Below are 14,506 nucleotides of genomic sequence, written 5' to 3'. Positions count from 1 at the left end.
GGTTTAGAGTGGGAGCTTCTTATCCAACCATGAGGCGTTGGGCATGGACCCGTGGGCTACAGTGGAGGTCCTGAGAGAGAATCGACGCCACTGAGCATGCGCAGCTGTGTCTTCTCCCTCCACCCCATTGGTGCATCGGGCCTCAGGAAGGGAGGCGTCTTTTCACTTCTCCACCCAGTGGGGGCCAGAGGGCTCAGATGGTCTGAGGACCCAGGACACCTGGATCACAGAAGGGTTATTGGGAAGGCAGAAAGGACTCAGGCTGGGAAGAATCCTAAAATTGTGCATTTACTAATATAAATTATTTATTATATTTGGTGCAAAGGGTAAAATGAGCTGGGAATACAACCAGAACAGGCTCTTAGACAATTTTTCAGTGAAAGAAGTCTCATTTGTAACCGATGTACGTTGCTGATAAGCCAAATGATACAATACTGACAAAGATCACATTTTTCTCAGAAAATCTTCCAACTCTTTCCCCCACTCCCTACTTCTGTGCCTTGGTACTTTTCTTAGTAAATGTTATAGTTTTGGAATGAAAGAATCAGGCCAGAGCTGTCACAGGCAAGAGGATTTTAAGGAGGCAAAAACTAAGGAAATTTGAATAAATTAATAATAGTTTGTTATAGGTAATAATAACGTATCAATAATAATAGCTTATAATAATGTATCACTATTGGTTCTTTAATTGTACCAAGGGTATCATATTAATATCAAATGTTAACAATGGGGGAAAGTGGGTGGGGGTATATGGAAACTCTCTGTACCTTCTTTGCAACTCTGCTGCAAATCTAAATCTAAAGTTTTATTTTTTTATTTATTAAAAAAAATCAGGCTTGGCCTGGTTTAATGAATGCCCATGACAAATGAAGACTACAGGTGGTAGTGGGAGGAGGTGAGTAGAATTTGAAATTTAAGGGGTTTATGATGAGTTTATTTGAAGTAAGATTTGAGTGCTCGGCCCTAAAATATTCTCCATTGTTGTACTTGACTCTCATGTCAACTGTGTGAAATATTACTATTCCCAATTTACAGATGAAGAAACCAAGCTCAGAGAGGTTATGTGGTTTTCCATCATCTGCCACAGTTTGTGCTTCATTTGCTCCTGGATAATTTCCCGAATCATCTGGATAATTTCCCAAATTTGCCACGTCTCTTCATGTGTCAGTGCCCGTCAAACACTCAGTCACTCTTCTTTTCTGCCTGGTAAATGGTCCAGCCTTTTCCATCCTTTTATTTGTTTTTGTAAATGTTTATTTATTGAGAGAGAAGAGAGAGAGAGAGAGAGAACAAGCAGGGGAGGGGCAGAGAGAAAAGAAGAGAGACAATCCCAAGCAGGCTCCGGGCTGTCAGTGCAGAGCCCCATGCAGGGCTCGAACTCAGGAACCATGAGATCATGACCTGAGCCGAAATCAAGAGTCAGATGCTCAGCTGAGCCACCCAGGCGCCCTTCCATCCTTCTAAAATTTCCTCAGGTTTCCCCTCCTCTAAGAAGTATTCCTTGATAGTCCCACATAACTAATCACCTCATACTTTGTGCTCATACTTCTGAACCCCCCAAAATGAATTCTTTCCTTGAAATTATCTGCCTCTGCCTTGGACTGTGAGCCACCCGAGGGCAGGGACTGTGACTTTCTCGTCTTTCAATCTACACTGTCTGGCCCAGTACCTGGCAAACCGTGGCCGGGCAGCTTGTATCTCTTGAATTGAGTGAAATCATTCTTAGCTTGCTCAGGCTGCTGTCACAAATTACTACAGACTAGGTGGCCTAAACAATAGAAGTTGATTTTCTCGAGGCCTGGTGTCAAGCTTACACTGTCTGCTCTGGTAGACGGGAAGAGCATTGATGCTGGAGGCCACAAACTTGGGCTTGCCCTGGAGCTGGAGGCTTAATCCAGCTGAAAGAAACCTCTGGGAATGGATATCAGAAGATTTGGCCTTAATATATTTCCAGTGTGACTGATCAGCAGGCTTTTCTCCCCCAAGAAGGTGATCAAAACAAAGGGTGATCTAAACAAGAGCCGTATCTTAAATATTTAGACAGTTACTTGTTAGCTGGTTTCTAGTTGAATCGGTTATCTATCTAGTTACCAATGTTGCAGTCGTGCAGTCACCGATACATTATTTAAATGTATTTAACTGTTAAATGCACTTCCCACCAATAATGCAATAGACCTTTATGAAAAAAAGAAAAGGTTGATTTTCTCACAGTTCTGGAGGCTGAAAGCTCGAGACGAAGGTATCTGCAGGGCTAGTTTCTTCTGAAGCCTCTCTCTCTTAGCCTGCAGGTAGCCATCTTCTCCCTGGGTCCTCCCACGGCTTTCCCTCTGCACACGTCTGCGTTCTAATCTCCTCTTCTTTCCGGGACACTGGTCATGTCAAATTAGGGCCACCCCCATGACCTCATGTAACCTCAGTCACCTCTTTGAAGACCCTATCTTCATATGCAGGAGCATTCTAATATCCTGGGGGTTAGGATTTCAACATAAGAATATGGAAGGGTCACGACTCAGTCCATAACTAAACCGGAGCAGGCTGTGGCTTTGGAAGGTGGTGAGGAACGACCCCGAGTGTCCACCATTTAAAAGATTTGGGTGACGTGTGGGCAAAGGCCTGAAAAGTTCTCAGCTGGAGTCACAAGGGCATTTCTGCTATTCCAGGACAAAGGATGTGAGGGGGACTTGTATTGGGAAAACAATCTGAGGTCATAAGATGAAGGGGCTACGGAAGAGGCTTGTTTTTATTCATCACCACTAACAATTGCTTCAGCCAGAAGAGGGATCCTGGCAGCCTCCAGTCTGCACTGTGCTTTCCGGCCTTGAACCCCTGGCTCTCGCTGTGCTCACGGTCTCCCCCTCTTGTCCTCTTGTCTTGCACTGTTACTTTCGCCTGGTCCAGCCCACACAGCACACAGCGTCTTCAAGGCCTCACGCCCAGCGCGGGGGGGTGGGGGGGGGCCCAGGATGGAATTTCAGACTAAACTTGCATTGGCAAGCTACCTTCTCAAGGGCAAGGAGATGTCTCAGGCAGCAGCTGCAGCCGCCCAGGGAGAGCCAGAAGGTTCTAGTTGCTTGTAGTGCATTGAAGGGGATGGTCCTGACAAACAGCCCAATCTGGGGAAGGGCCTGAGAGCCCCATTCCCAAGGGGCCAATCATCTGGGATCCTGGGAATGCACAAGGACACTCGCAGGACCACCAGCAGCTGGCAACATTTTTTAACTGCTGGTCTTGTGCCATTAACACTGCTACTTTGGAAAGGAGGTTTTGTTTCGTCAGGCGGTGGCTACTTAAGCAGCACGTGGCGAACACCATGTGGTTGGTGCTTCATGACCTAGAGTTGCCTCACAGACATCCCTCCATTGGATCTGCAAGGTAGAGGGTGGGGCAGATTTGACTGTCCGTCCGTACCCCCATCTTGCAGGTGAAGAAACGGAGGTTCAGCAAGCGTTGCTCAGCTGTTAGGTGGTGTGTCTGCATCTGGAACAAACCCTCGGGCTGCTCTCTGCCCGCATGGGCTCCTTTGATCGCCTCAACAATGCCTGACAGGAGATTCTGGCACTTTTCATTTCTCAGGTGAAGCTGATGGCTTGGGGATTTCGTGGGTGCTCCAGATCAGACAGGGTTGTGGCAGAGTTGACTTAAATGGACTCTCCTGACTTAGATCTCGGGCACTGTTTCCTCCACCACGCCTGGGATGGGCAGGACCCAGCAGGTTTGGGAACAAGCCCTGCCCTCAATGTGCTTACAGTGCAGCTGCTTGAGATGAATGGTGGCTGGAAGGAATGGAAGGGGGTGCAGGTGGGAGCGTACGCCCTGGCTAGGGGCCTGATCCATCCACCCCCTGCCTCAGCTGCTACATCTCCTCAATGAGCCAGGGTCTGTGCTGGCAGCGGCTCTTGGGCCCACAAACCTAGGAGCACCTTGCCCTTCCCCAACACCTTCCGCTGGGGGTGACCACTCCTGGGAAGAGGCATGAATCACGGGAAAATAGAACACAGGCTAGAGAGTCAGACACATTCAAGTCCAGATTCTGATGCTGCCACGGATGAGCTGCTCCACCTCGTGGGTGTTGGTTAATTTCTCCGAGTCTCAGTTTTTCCACCTGTAAAATGAAGGCAATAATGCCTACTTTGTAGGACTGCTCTGGGGATGAAAATGAGATTGTGTATATCAATTATTGGCACTATACCTGATGTGTAGTAGATATTCAGCAAATAGTAACTAACATGAAGATGATTAGCATGGTGGGGGCTGAGTCCCTGATGTACTACAGTCCTGAGAAAATGTGTTGGTGCCCGTGGCTCAGAATGAGGTGTTGGGTTGATGTGTGTGCTTCTCTGCACTCCCGTCCTCCTTGCTGGCTGACCAAGGGCCAAAGGCTATGTGAGCAGTGGTTACTAGCTGGGGGACCTCGGACACAGAATGAGTTTCCAGTATACAGAGGCATGATCATTATTGTCATTATTGTTCCCAGTGCTAGGTGGGCAGTGCGTGCCTGGGTTCGTGTTGAGAAGACTGGGAACCTTGTCACGGTTCAGCAGGGAGAGTGCCACAATTGATCAAGGTGATGTGCGCTAAAATGGATTAGGAGCCTGAAATCCAGGAGTTTTCCTTTCCTGAAGTAGGTGGTCTGCAAGATCCTATTAAAATATGACTCTTCCCTACATTGGGTCTCAGTTGTCTTCTCCATCAATGGGGGAGTGGAGCCGGCTGACCTCCGAATTCTTCTTTAGTTTCATCATGCTAGGACCCCAGCGACTCTGTGCCTTGGCCGAGCCAAACATTACCCCAAATGCTCCTCTACAAAAAGTTGGCTGCAGCCGGGAACAGGAAGGAAACCAGCTCCTGCCTGGCGGGGGTCCTCTGGGAAGCGGCTCCGGGCCTCAGCAGGCAGTTTCTGATTGTCAGCAGGAGTCCCTTCCAGCCTGCACACACAACCCTGGAGCGAGCCCTTACCCCGTGTCTGTGTCCGGGGTCCCATCCCCGTGGGGAGCAGTGGGTGAGACTCGTTGCTGTGCTCTCTACCCCAGAGGCAGCGAGAGTCTGGTGGAACTTTGTCGGTATCAGGGCGGGCTGTTGAGTCTGCTTGTGTGTCCATGAAACAGGGCACTCAGAGCTGTTCAGACCTAAGGAGCGAGGGACCTTGACCGCCAAGAGGGCCTGTGAACAGGCCTTACTCATCTTCCCAGAGGAGAGAAACATGGAAAATTAAACGTGGTCTAGAGAGGAGAATTAACATCTGCTGGGCTTCTACTCTGTCGGCACTGCGTGGTTTCTTAGAATTTGAAGAGGAAGAAGACGAGAAGTCTACTGTCTAGGAGGCAGACAAGTTGCTTAGTTTTTAGAATTTTTTTTTTTTTTATGTCTGTCTCCTCCAACTGGAATATTTGCTGCAGGAGAATGGCAATTTCCTGCATCCTGTTCACAAAGTGTCCTCTGGAACTGGCAGTGTCCCTTGCACGTGGCAAACAGTCACTAAATATTGATTAATTGAATGGAACAATTGACAATATTTCAGAGTAAGACCGGAAGTGTGATCAAGGTTCTGGGAGAATAGTGGAGAAGGCACAAGCCTGAGAGGTGACAGCTGGACTGAGTTTTGAAGAGTTAATAGTGGTTCATCAGGGCGCGAATGTAACAAAAGGTTGTTTGTTTGTTTTTTCAGTTAGATTTCATGATAAACTTTCTATTGATGATGCCTATGAGCCCCTTAAAGTTATGATAGGAGGTGAAGGTGTGAACCGTAAAGAAATTAGAATAAATGTCTTGAGGTTGCCACAGTGGGGAAAAGATATTAATAGCATGCCTTTTCTGTGCCCAGTGCTATGCCAGGCACTTAATGCCTGATATCTTGCTCCTTCTAACCCTCCCATGAGGTAGGCATTTGACAAATGGGAGTGCGGGCTCCGGGGGCTTTAGTAACTCACTCTGGGTCTCAGCGCTCACTAGGGCTGGAGGCTGGATGAGACCTAGGGGCTTTCTACCTCCCAGAGCTCCTATTCTTTCCTGGGAAGGCTGGCCCTCCTTCAGAGCAGAGGACCTGGTCATCTTAACCACGGGGTAAATATATCAAATGACCCTCCAGAATTAGAGCCTTGTCTGAAAGCTCTAGGCCCCAAGGCCAGACCTTGAAAATAAACTCTGAGGCTTTGTCATTAAAAAGTTTTTTTGAGCCTGTGGCCTTTCTGCTCTGATCTCTCCCAGGCCACTCCTTTGCCCCCACTGTCTGCCCACCAGTGCAAGGTCTCAGAAACACTCAGAAGCTCCAGGAGGAGGCTGGAGAAGCCCCATCCATCAAGACCTTGAAAGGCCCCAGGCAGGTCTGGGGGGGGGGGGCGGGGAGAGGCAGGGAGGAGAAAAGGTTGGGGGAGCCTAGTTGTTCCAGAAGGGAATCACAGCCTGGAGGTCCCTAGCCCCATTTCCCTGGAGGGGAGGGCCTAAAGTGTGGGGGTGGAAAGGGGGAGAGGGGCAGAGAAGGAGGGAAGATAAGCCAGTGATCATTTGTCTTTTTAATTGGCTCAAATGCTCAGAGGAGAGCTGTGTTGTTATCCGGGCTGGACCGGGTCCAAGCGCCAGGCTTTGGCCGGCCCGGCGCAGTGCGGAGCCGCAGAGGGAGGCCCTGGTCTGCCCTTCACCCAGGAGGGGCCCCTCGGGCAAGACGGTTCAGGAGACAGGGTGGGAGGCAGCAACACGTGGTCAGAGGCGGCTTTTGCTTCTCCGGCATTTCAGAAATTTAAAACAGTAATTCAGTGACTGAAATAGACATATTTTGAAGAATCCATGGCATCTGAAGGCCCCTCCTAATTCACTCTTCTGCCTGTGGATGAAGCCTGTCAGCCAGCTAGATGTCCACAGGAGAGTTTTGGAGCTGAGTTTTGGAACTTAGAGCTTTCTGTTCATAACAATATGACACTGTTAAAGCACCAAGGATAATAAGAGTGCTCCCTCGTATTTGCCAGCTGATTTATGATCGGCAATGCCCTGTGACATTTGTTATCCCATTTGGGTCTCTGACACCGTCTAGGGAGAAAGGCAGGACAGGTACACTGTTTCCTGTGTCCTGATTGAGGGAAGGAACTATAGCTCTGAGTGGCTGGGTGACATATGCAGGGTGGTTCAGCATTGTGGCTGGGACTCAAACACAGGTCATCTAATTCTGTGTCTGGGGGAGGCGCCCCTCAAAGCTGTCCACACCCCAGAGGAACTGCATCGGTGGATGCCTGGTGTGCTGTGATGGTCCCCGATGGTGGTTGTTGGTACAGCCTCTAGGGGATAGATGGCTTGGTTCAAATGTCCGCTCAGAGCACATGTCGGGCATTGTGGCAGAAGGAAGGATGCCCCCAATGCAGGAGGGAAGGGTTCCCGGGAGCATGATTGGTCCAGAGAGGGGGGGACATGGGCAGGGAGGGGAGGGGGAAGATGGCATGGTCCCAGTTAGTATCAGGGTATTCAGAGAACTGAGATAGCAGATTTAGCTGGGCCTGAGTGGGTGTTTGTGGGTGAGGGCCCTCTGGAAGCTGGAGCCTGCTGTGGGTCATTCAAGATCTTCCTTCAAGGAGATGCGTTAACCTTCTCTGGTTAACACATACATCCATTGCCTCAATACATATAGGCCCAACGCACCCAGTTCAAATCTTTGAATCCAAAGCAAAGAAGACACTTTTACTTTCACAAGGGCTCCCAGACCCTTGTGAAAAGGTAGCTAAGCTTCAGAATCCTCCAGCTGGTGAGCCGGCAGCTTCAGTGCCTTTGCCCTCTGGTCCCAGCCTCGGCTGGTCTGCCATCACCTGAACAAAACTCCTCCTGACTCCTCTTTTCTTACTGGTCATTGGCTTCCTGCTCCTGCACCTCACCCTCCAGGGCACTGGGTGGGGGCCAGGGGGAGGTGGCTCTCATCTCGAGAGAGTAGGAAAGTATGTCCCCAGGGAGTGGCCTGGCCCAATAGAGGGCAGGCCGATGTCTTCTGCTCCCAGGGTTCTGGAGGACTGGAGAAGGAGTGAGGAGTGGGAGGAAGCCAGTGGTGAGATGGTCTACACCAGCTTGTTCTGACCCACGAGGCTCCGAGAGGGGCTGGTGAGTTAAGGAGGGTGACATCATAAGGGCCTGTTCTGCTTCTTGTGGTGCTGTGGGAGGGGTCGCCTCTCAGGGTACTGACTGAGGAGCCAGCATGGAGAAGCCACATCAGAGAAAAGCCTCCGGTGGCAGGGATAGTAGTGCAGAGAGGCTCTGGGTTAGTCCTGTGTGGCATGGAAAGGACCCAGACTGGGGGTCGGCTGAAAGCCCTGCTGGGTGGGCCTCTGGAGGTGACCAGGCTGAGGCTGAGGAAGTGACCCATTAGGTGGGTCACTCGGGCAGCACTGAATGGGAGTCAGAGGCAGAGGTGGGGCCACATCAAGCCCTGACCAAGTCCAAGAACTGATGGCCAGTTTGTCAGCCCCGGATCAACTTCCAGGGTGGACGGGACTCACCAGATCTCACCTCTGTGGTTTCCAATCCAAGCTGGATCTGACCAGTGCAGACCCGTGTGGAGACAGAGAACCCAGAGGGTTCCAGCCCCTCCTGTAGGTTCAAGGGCCCAGTGCTGTCTCCAGGATGCCACGTGCAAGACACCTCTCTGTGGCCCCTCTGTACTCCTCCCCTCCCCACCTGGCCTGCTCCAGGAGCGGACCTGCGTGCACATTGGCCACCTCCGTGCCCTCAGGCTTCTGATGGGCTAGGATTATGAGGGAAAGTTGCCCACATCAGGCAAAGTTGTTTGAGAGTTCAGTAGCAGTACAAGGGCAAGATAGGTGCTGGGCAGACCCCACTGCTGTCCTATCTTATTTGCCCTCAATTCCATGCCTTTGCTCCCTCTGAACAGGCCTACTCCATTCCCATTTTCTCTGGATCTTTCTGGTTCCTGGGCTCCAGGAACATGTCTTCCTCCTTGACCCCCCAGGTGCAGGGTGGTGTCTTCCTGCACTGCTCAGCTCCGGGGACCTCACTGCCCTTTGTCAGGCTTGTCGCCAATTCCATCATCTGATTAACCAAATCTTCAGTGTAGAATCCCATGGGGCACTGGGTGGCTCAGTCAGTTAAGTGTCCAGCTCTTGATTTCAGCTCAGGTCATGATCTCATGGTTCAGGGGATGGAGCCCCGCTGTCAGCGTGGAGCCTGCTTGGGATTCTCTCTCCCTCTCTCTCTGTCTCTCCCCTGCTCACACATGCACTCTCTCTCAAAATAAATAAACTTAAAAAAAAAATCCCATGGCTTTAAGTCTCAGAACAGATTTCTTTTTCCAGGTTGGACCCCAACTGATGCATTTCCCGAGGGCAGTTAATGTTGACCCCACCTTACAGATGAGATTAGCCCAAGCTGCGGGGTCCAGTGACTTGATCAAGGTCCCATAACCAGTTGTGGAGAAGTTGGGATTTGAACCTGGATCTGGTGAGTGTGCAGCCCAAGTCCTTGTCATCACACCCACCAGCAGTGGTTTCACTGCCACCACTTCACGCTCCTGTGGCTTAGAAGGCTGACAGAGGCTGTTCCACTTAGTCCTCATCGACAGCGAGCGGGCAGGGATTAGCATTGCCACACTCTGCCGAGGACAAGGCGGAGGCGTAGATACATGGGGTGACTTTCTCTAGGTAAATGCTTGTACCGAGGATTTCAAACTCTGTTTCCAGTACGGATCAGAGAGATGCTTCGTGCCTTTGCTGCACCTCCTGAGTGCTGCCACCACTGGCCTCCAATCTCCAAATACACCTAACTTTTAAATTTTTTTTTTTTTAACATTTATTTATTTTTGGGACAGAGAGAGACAGAGCACGAACTGGGGAGGGGCAGAGAGAGAGGGAGACACAGAATCCAAAACAGGCTCCAGGCTCTGAGCCATCAGCCCAGAGCCCGACGCGGGGCTCGAACTCACAGACCGCGAGATCGTGACCTGAGCCGAAGTCGGACGCCCAACTGACTGAGCCACCCAGGTGCCCCAAATACACCTAACTTTTAAAAGAAACCTTGGTGGGGCGCCTGGGTGGCTCAGTCGGTTGAGCGTTCGACTTCGGCTCAGGTCATGAGATCACGGACTATGAGTTTGAGTCCCGTGTCGGGCTCTGTGCTGACAGCTCAGAGCCTGTAGCCTGTTTCAGATTCTGTGGCTCCCTCTCTCTCTGCCCCTCCCCTGTTCATGCTCTGTCTCTCTCTGTCTCAAAAGTAAATAAACGTTAAAAAAAAAAAACTTTAAAAAATAAAAAAAAAATAGAAGAAACCGTGGTAAAATATACATGATCTAAAATGTACCATCTTGATTCTTGTTGAGTGTACAATTCAGTGGCCTGAAGTGCATTTATAGTGTTGTGCAATCATCACCACCATCCATCTCCAGAACTATTTCATCATCCCAAACTGAAACTCTGCACCCATTGAGTGCTAACTCCCCTGTCTGCTTCCCCCGGGCCTCTGGGAACCCCCAATCTACTTTCTGTCTCTCTGAATTTGACTCATGTGAATCATACAGTATTTGTTCCTTTGTGCCTGGCTTCTTTCCCTTAGCAAATGTCCTCAAAGTTCATTCATCTTGAAGCACGTGTCAGAATTTCCTTCCTTTTTAAGGCTGAATAATATTCCATTGTGTGGGTAGACCACCTCTGGTTTATCCACTCGTCTGTTCATGGTACCTCGGATTGCTTTCGCTTCTGCAAATCTACCTACCTTTCGCGGCCCAGCTCAAATGTCATCTCCACGAAAGTGCACTGCACAGAGTTGCTGAAGACGTGCGGGACTGGAGAATGAGAGCACTGGGCAGGCAGGCCCTCTCTCACCCAGCATCCCCAGGTGGCCTGAACAGGATAGACAACAAAGGTCTGCATGTTGCCCAAAGCTTGTGACTAATCGGGGCGTGGTACTGTATTCTTGGCACTGACGGTCATTTGTTGAAAGCAACTGAATAAATCAGACTGATAGAGTGGCCTTTTCTCCCAAGAAGGAAATGTCTGTATCAAGTCCAGGTCAGATACTCTACTGGGTTGGAAGCTACTGGAGGATGGGATTGGGCCTCTTGTCTGCACCACATGGGTCCCCTGATCAGCCCTTAGAGCCTGAGGGAGTGAGGATGATTGAGCTTGTCTCTCCTGATTGTCCCTCATGGCTCAGGGTTAGAGATTGGTAAAGCTGGCTTATTCTTCAGCAAGATCCATAATTCATTATCTCGCCTGCTCCATTCAATCCTGAACAAGGCAGCAGGGGTTCGGGCCCTGGGAATGAGGCATCAACATAGGAAAGAAGATGAAAAAGGCAGAGTCAAGAAAGCAAAAGGGGGTAAGAACAGAGGCTAAAAGTATCTGGAACTGTGAGATGCTTTCTGAAATTTAAGAGGATTGATCTAGATGCTTAAGACTTTTTTGTTTGTTCTTATAAAATAAATTCAAGAAATCACTTTGGCTTTAACTTACACATCACCAACCCCCTTTCTGTGCTGAGACTCCTGAGACTTCTTTCTTCTCACATCCCATAGTAAATGGAAGAAAATAGAGAGCCACAGTGCTGTGGGCTGGCAGGAGCAGGGTCCCCAGGAAGTGGGGAGCAGTTCTGTCCACCACACAGGAGCTTGGTGTAGTCTTCCAGCAGGTGGCGGTAATGAGTCTTGGAGAGAGCCGCCACTTTCTAACTCACACAAAGGCCTTGTAGGGGTTGGTGGGTGTACTGGGGTTGGGTGAGGGGCAGGACTCAGCATTACCTAATTTTCCTTTGCCATTTGACAGGTGTGGACTATGCCCTGCCAGTGGGTTAGAGACTACTTCACACAGGATTGTGGAGGTAGGTCGCCCTCGTTCTACTCAGCCTCAGAGACAAGGAGGAAGACCAGGGAGTGGATGGTAAGGGAAAGCAAACTTTGGTCCAACACAGAAAGAGCTTTACAATAGTCAAGATTTGTGGTAGTGAGGTGCCCATCACCAGATGTATTCAAGCAGATGATTCTTTCCTAGGGATATTGTAGAAGATCCTCAAACTTTAGATAAGGATGGATTCGACAGTCTTTCAGGATCTCTTCCAACCCAGAGAGCCTACGCAGTTATTTCACTGAGAAGAAAATGATGACAAAATCTTGAGCTCATTGAAGGAAGGAATGTGCCTTATTCGTCATGGACTCACTATCCCTAGAACATATGGGCACATATAATAAATATGTCAGTAGATACAGTAGCCTTATTCAACAAATGAGGGTCAGAGAATCAGGATTGGGGCTGCTGCTTGCTCAGGTGAGCCACATGTGAGGTCCCCGGTCACCTGGCTGATCTAGTTAATGAGGCCCCACCCCATCTCTCTGCTGGTTAGTTACCCTATCTATGTTGCCACCTTGAAACTTTGGGTGTGCAATTAAAGAACCCCCACCTCCAAACAGTGGCCCCCAGCATCCACCGGACAAAAGATGGTCAGGGCGACAGTCCCCAGACGCTCTATCGCCCTTCCTTTCTCTCTCAGAGATGGGGCAAAGCAGGAGTGACATTGAGACTTCATAATAGTCTGAAGAGCTGGCCTAAATCTAGCCGTGGGCTCCAAGTGTCCCAAAAATACCAGTCCCCAGCCCAGGGTCCCAGCCCGGCCCCCACGTCCGGAAGTCCTGACAGTGACCATATGCCACCGCGGGGTCAGTCAAAGCAACCTTGGCAAATGTCAGCCACAGCTGCTTGTAATCTCCAGGGAGGTAAGGCGGTGCCAGAAGTGATCGGTTTCTTTATCCACATCACCCAGATATAAACAATATCGGGGAATCATGACAGGGAGATCCTTCTAGGCCAGTCTCCCTAAACCATTTCTTCCTGAGTGAAGTTACCCTGTAGCTCGGGGCCCTAATGGCTCCCGGGGATTGCAGCCTGTCGCTCTTATCTGCCGGAGGCAAAAGCACCTCAGTGAAAGACATTTTTGGTGCCCTGTTCTGGATGTCTCGGTAATCCTCTCATTTATGTATGCAGGCAAGGAGATCAAAGCCCCCCGGGGGTGCATAAAACATGTCAGGGCTGGGAATTGTACATCCATTAAAGCTGACAAATGCTTTGTCCAGCTGATGGGCTGCCAGATAGCCACCCTGGGGGACAGGAGAGCGGCAAGCGGTGAAGCAGAGGGTGGCATCCTGTGGGGCGGGGTGGGGGTGGGGGGGACAGGGACCAGGAGAGACAGGGGCTGAGAGGACCAGAGCCGAGCTGCGCCAGGACAAGCAGGGGATGCAGATGCCCCAATCTCCACAGGTACCCGCAGGCTCTGAAGTAGCCTTATAAAAAGAGCTGTGCAGAAAGTCGGGTTCAAGGTGCCCTTCCAAGAACCCAGAGACCCTTCTATGTGGACATTCCAGAATCAACAGGCATGGAATAGGGATGGGAAATCCTGAGTGAAGGGAGGGTAGAGAAAAGAAACAAGAAAGAAAAGACCAGGAAGAAAAAAAAAAACCAAAACAACATCATCGATACTCTTTTTTACAAATCAGAGTTCACCGCAGAGTTCACCTGTCGTCATGCGTGTCACTATTGTAGTCGCCGTCCTGTGCTGTGGTTCTTCCATGGCGGGGCAAGAGTGTGCTCTCTGCAGCCCCGCTAAGAAGAGACTTTCAACTGGCATTGGCTTTCTGGGAGGTCACTCTATGAATGCAGGGGCAGAGTGTCCCTGGGGTGGCTTGTAGCTCTTGTGGCCTTTGGGAGGACACAGGCCACCACCTTCAAGCCCCAGATGAGAGGTCCTAGGTGAGAATATGCTTGCATGCATATGTGTGTGAGTGTGTGTGTGTGTGTATGTGCATGTGAGAGAGACAGAAAGAGATATAGACACAGGGACAGACAGGCGGACATTGGCACCCTGCTCTTGCTCTCCCAGGACCAGGAACACAGAAGATGAAATTCATAGTTTTGGGAAACTGCAGTTGGAGCTGCTGAGCTGTACCAGTACCCGCAAGCATTATTCTGGTTTCCTAACTCGTGTGCCTTCCAGGGGAGCCTCCTGGGAACTGCACGGTCTCTTCCGGCTAACCAGACCCGGCTTCCTGCTGCACCTCTCACTTGAAAGTCCCACCTGTGGCCCTGCCTTGCCTTTTGTTCTGAAGGTGCTCTGCCCAGGATGTGAAGACGGCCCAGTCGCTGGGAGAGCAGCCGGTTTTCACAATTGCTCTGGCTTTGCCCTCAGCCCCTGGCTCCCTTTGTCCAGCACGGGTCTTGTGGTAGTATTTCTAGAAAGAGAAGTTCAATCACCGAGTTCTCTGTCTTCTTCATGTGAAGCGGTCAGGATCTGCGGTCCCCCTTGTATCTCCAGCTATCCCCGCAGACCTTGTCTCAACCTCAAAGCTAGCGGAGTGATGGCACAGGCAGCCCCTGCTTATGGGTGGCTTTATCTGCAAATCATGACATGCCTCCCTGTAAAAACAACGTAATACTTCCCATCCTCCCAACCCCCTGAATCTATTAAATCCAGGGCCTCAAAGGCCATATATCTGCAATGAAAAGTGAATGCTATTGCAAATTCATAATTTAAGTGAACAAAA

The 14,506-nt window shown here is 50.2% G+C and overlaps 1 long non-coding RNA gene across 1 annotated transcript; it reads left to right on the top strand.

Moving 5' to 3' along the window:
• Nucleotides 1-2,896: 2,896 nt before the first annotated feature.
• Nucleotides 2,897-12,162, top strand: LOC122217685. The gene is made up of 4 exons (XR_006201628.1): nt 2,897-3,573; nt 9,282-9,426; nt 11,742-11,855; nt 11,967-12,162. It is a non-coding gene; the product is annotated as an uncharacterized LOC122217685 (long non-coding RNA).
• The last annotated feature ends 2,344 nt before the right edge of the window (nt 12,163-14,506 follow it).

This window comes from Panthera leo, chromosome B1, assembly GCF_018350215.1.
Source record: "Panthera leo isolate Ple1 chromosome B1, P.leo_Ple1_pat1.1, whole genome shotgun sequence".
Lineage (NCBI taxonomy): Eukaryota > Metazoa > Chordata > Mammalia > Carnivora > Felidae > Panthera > Panthera leo.
This window is presented reverse-complemented; position numbering and strand designations above follow the sequence as displayed.